The following is a 4,696-nucleotide window of genomic DNA, read 5'->3' as shown; positions in this document are numbered from 1 at the left end:
GCTGGTGCGTATGGGACTAAAAGGTCAGAAATATAACAAGGCGAGAGACCATGAAGAGCTTTAAAAGTGATCAATAGAATTTTAAAGTCAATTCTAAAACATACTGGGAGCCAGTGTAATGAAGCTAAAAAACCAATGGGTGATGTCACGATGGCTACGTCCACTTCTTTTATACAGTCTTTGTTATCAACTCGCTCAAAAGTGAGCATGGCTAATTGGATACAGCTTGATACAGAGACAATATACGGTTTTATATGATAGATGGGGTTAGCTGCTGCAAATTAGATTTGATTGGATAAATGTATGAATAAAATTTAAGTCCTCAAGTCCCTTTGAGTATTTGAGTCCTCAAATATATTTTAATGTTTTACAGGAATGGCATTTTGATCTAAAAGTTTTCATTAAAGATTCTTCATCTATATACACAGTATATTTCAAATATACAAAGAGATAACTCAACGATTAATGCAGCGACACAGGATTAGAACTAGCTAGAAAGTATTCTAATTCAAACACAGTCAAGAACTCTATTGCGTTAATTAGTGTAAATTTGGAACATGTGCAGAAACTGCTTCCACATAGAGAACATTAATATTTGATGAAACAATCTAGAGTTCTCTTCCTTGTTGTTATGAAGAGCTGTTTTTCTTTTATAGAGGTTGCTTCATTACTGGCATAATGGTGGTGCCCCCACATCCAGCACCACTGAGCCTCTATCATTGCCACATTTCAGAATTAATTACATCAAATACAGAGGCAGGAATACAAAACTCATAAAAACTGACAAATGTTGGAGCGGAGCTCATGCTTTATAATTCAAATTCTGCATTAAATCAAGAAGCAAATGCATCAGTGAATGGTGCGATATTAAGAGGAGTTTCAGAAGTAGAAACGGCTCAGGGAATGCCATTCCTCATTTATATAACATTTTACAATTTCTTATTCAAAGACTACAGACGACATGAATAATTTCCTCATGTCAAGTGTCTCAAAACATGTTGGCAGCTTTTGTGTTGGATGTGTGTTGAAGTGTAGACAGCCATGGACACTCAGCTCAGTCCTCCTGTCTTATTCATAAACCTTCTGATATCAGTCTAACATGTGGGGAAATGGAGAATGATTGCAGTTCAACCATAGCTGTGGTTTTGTATATGAAAAAGCTGACAAATTAATGAATGACCTATTTTCCAGTCTAACATCAGTCTGTGTCCTCAGTGTCTCTCTACCTCCAGCACAATTTGGTCTGATTTCACCTCCCCCCACCCATCTAATTGTGCATGATGATTGAAAGGACACTGGAGAAGTAGACACCGGTAATCAGGAATGATTTCAGGGACAGGAAATTAAATTGTGACAGGATTTATTCCTCTCATCTGTGTTTTGTATCACTGGAGAATCCAGGGCTCTCACCTCAGCTCAACTACTGTGCTGATAACTGACTGACTGCCAAAGGCAAATCATTTCTGCTGTATTATTTTTGCAACAATGATTTGTTGCATTGCCAACAAAAATCATAGCACATCATCCCCCATCAAACTGCACCTTTTCATGTATTCTTTGAGCAGGTGCTGGCTATGGTGTATGATTTTAAATCAAAAATACATACAGAAGATAAGGAATATCTGCTGTAGAGGGTTTCAGATACATTTCGAGTGTGCATGCATCTCATAAATTAGTTTTCTGATATTGGATGTTTGGCAAGTGTAACTGTATGAATTTAGCCCTTAGAAAAGACTTATTTAAATATTGTTTTAATATTAGTGAGAGTTTGACAGCCCTGGCTGGACCCACCCAGCTAGATGGATTGATTTATTTTATTAAAAAATTTTTTTGGGCCACTTGGGGATAGCGGAACAAGCTGACCACACTACATTAACATATTATTACCTTATAAAGATTTTGATGAATGTCTGATTCATCTGATGCTCCACTATGCTCACCACAACTTTGATGTTTAAAAGGTCTGTAGAGCTGAGGTTAACTGTAGGGTCAGGTGATGAATCTCCCTGGGTTCCCTGTGACAGTTTTCAAATTACACAGTCAAAGTTAAAATAAAAGAAAACTGTGTAGCTTTAACAACCTGTAAGACTAAAGTGTCCAATTATTTGAACCTTATAAATCTTGTGAGGCTTTAGTACTAGATTCTTCACGTCTTGCCTCAGTATTTTACAAACGGGCATTTTCATATGCCACACTTCATTAAAGGGGAAAAAGAGGAATCTTTTTGCAGTTGTGGGACAGACAGCAATACAAGACGTGGCAGTGAAGTTTATACACTGACCAGGGCACTACTCTGGATAGCGTAAGCTGGTCAGAGCCCCAGAAAATAACGTTCTGCGTTTTAGTTTTTCAAATTGCGCCTTATTATTATTATTCTTTATTTTTCTACAATGTTCTTTCAGTTTCAATTTGTTTTACATTTTTCCTTTTGGCTGTGCGTTGAATCGAAGCAGGTAAATGGAGTCCAGCCATCATTCATTTTATTATTTACGCCTGTGCTTTTCCTGCTGTGACGTGTCATGGTCAAATAGACTAATGCAGTCCAAATAGACTAATACAGTGATGAAAATAGGGCATTTTTTTACTTCAGGCTTCTTGATCAATTCTACATCTTTTATATGCTCTATAAAAAATACAAAAATACGAATTGGCCTTATCTTTACTTTGATCTTCTCACGTCCTCCTCAGGTTAAAGTAAAACCTGTCGATTAAAAAAAAAATCTGTATACCTTTTTCCCCCATATTCTTGCACATAACCTTTGCCTAGAAGGTCTTGCAGTAGTTTTGTGCTCACGTCCTGAATTTTTATTTCAATCTTCAAGCAAAAACAACATTGATTTCTGTGGTGGTGTGATACAAGGAGATAGGAGTGGACTCAGTGCTTCAGCTTCAAGATCCTAAATAAATAAAAGACAATTAGTTCAGCACTCTTTCATGTTGACACACTGAAAGAATACCTTTGTTTCACTTTGTTGAAAACACACCTACGCACATCTTCTTCACATAGGCCCACTCCCTGCTCTCTCTCATCTGTCTTCCTTTCTTCCTTTATTATCCCTGGAGCCACCCAGAGATCAAGTAATTACACCTTCAGAGCAGTGTGCCACCCCCCCTACCCAACACACACACACACACCTTACCTCAACCCCAGTTTATTCATCAAGTGCCAACCTTTAACCTTTTGTCAGGTTCATGACAATCAAATCCAAAACGTTCACACAGGAGGGGTGTTCAGGTATTTTACATCAGCCTGTGTCCTGTCTTTCACTCTGTTTGCTCATCTTGAAATTGTCCCCTTGCATTTCACGTTATTTCACTACTGTATGTCTGTTTACTGAGTCATCACGTCTATTTTGAGGAGTACTTAAGATGTGTGCTTTGCTCCTAATTGTAATGACTACAATTAAAGCTGGGGGGAATAGCTTCTCGCTGCAGCTTCAGTAAACTCACAGCCACTGATGACATTGCCTTTGATAACTTTCTGAATCAGTGTATAATTACTCATTAAGTTGGCTAATTTGAATATAATCAAGTGCTGGTAATTTAAATGTCAAAATGAAGGGCAGGTCATTTTATTTTTAAAAGTTTGGTGAAGTGACGGTTAGAGGTGCTCTGAGATACACATGGTGACTATCAAACTAAACCTCATGTGTGTCATCGTCACACACAGACATATACAACAGGGGCAACACTGCCCCCTTCAGATTATACCTCTGTTAGTTGTCTGCAGGGAGAGGAACAGCTCACAAACACAAAAAGTTCATTCGGCTGGATTGTTTTGGTTGCTTCAGTATTTTGTTTCCTCTGTTTTGTCACTTTGAGATGTTTGTCTTGCATGGGAAAGACAATGGGCAGACATGGGCAAAAAAGAGGGGAGAGAACACAGACAAACAGAAAAGTGACACACAGAGAGAGCGCATTTCCAGTTTCCCCAACAGATTTTCAGAGAGACGCAAAGGATTGCATTATTAATCTGTTTTCTATACTTGAGCTGGAGCCTTCGTAGAGAAGGTGGACAGTGATCACATTCAACCTCGACGGGATGCATGACAAAAGCTACATCCAGAAGAAAACAAGAAGTGGTCTGCATGCTGAAAGTTACAACTTCAAAATGATGCGGACACCTAAACATTACACCCATATGTGATTGCTCAACATCTCGTTCCAAATCCATGTGCTTCTGTGACAGTGCAAATGACACTGCCAGATGTCTACACTTGGGCCCCGGGGCCTCATTACAGTCTGAAATCTTATCTCAGTTAAGATGATATTTAGGAATTTATTTTTGGTATTACACAAATGTTATTTCTTACTGCATTTACATCTACAAATCGTATGATGATGCTTTAAATTTATCAGACAATGTATTAATGTGAATATATCGGCTGCCAAAATGATTCATTTTGAAGTTGATCGACGTTCAGATCTTTGTTCTAGGACAATATTTGGGAAGGACATACATGTGTATACAATATGCACACACACATATGCACACACACACACACACATATGCACACACACACACACACATATACACACACACACACACACACACACATATGCACACACACACACACACACACACACACACACATATGCACACACACACACACACACACATATGCACACACACACACACACATATGCACACACATATGCACACACACACACACACACACACGCACACACACACACA

The 4,696-nt window shown here is 38.5% G+C and overlaps 1 long non-coding RNA gene across 1 annotated transcript in view; it reads right to left on the bottom strand.

The window, feature by feature from the left end:
• LOC123982472 overlaps positions 1-4,696 on the bottom strand; it is a 12,316-nt gene that overhangs the window by 5,695 nt on the left and 1,925 nt on the right. The window lies entirely within an intron of this gene.

The sequence above is a fragment of the Micropterus dolomieu genome, linkage group LG14 (assembly GCF_021292245.1).
Source record: "Micropterus dolomieu isolate WLL.071019.BEF.003 ecotype Adirondacks linkage group LG14, ASM2129224v1, whole genome shotgun sequence".
Classification (NCBI taxonomy): Eukaryota; Metazoa; Chordata; class Actinopteri; order Centrarchiformes; family Centrarchidae; genus Micropterus; species Micropterus dolomieu.
The sequence above is the reverse complement of the archived record's forward strand: the minus strand, read 5'-3'. Positions and strand labels throughout refer to the sequence as shown.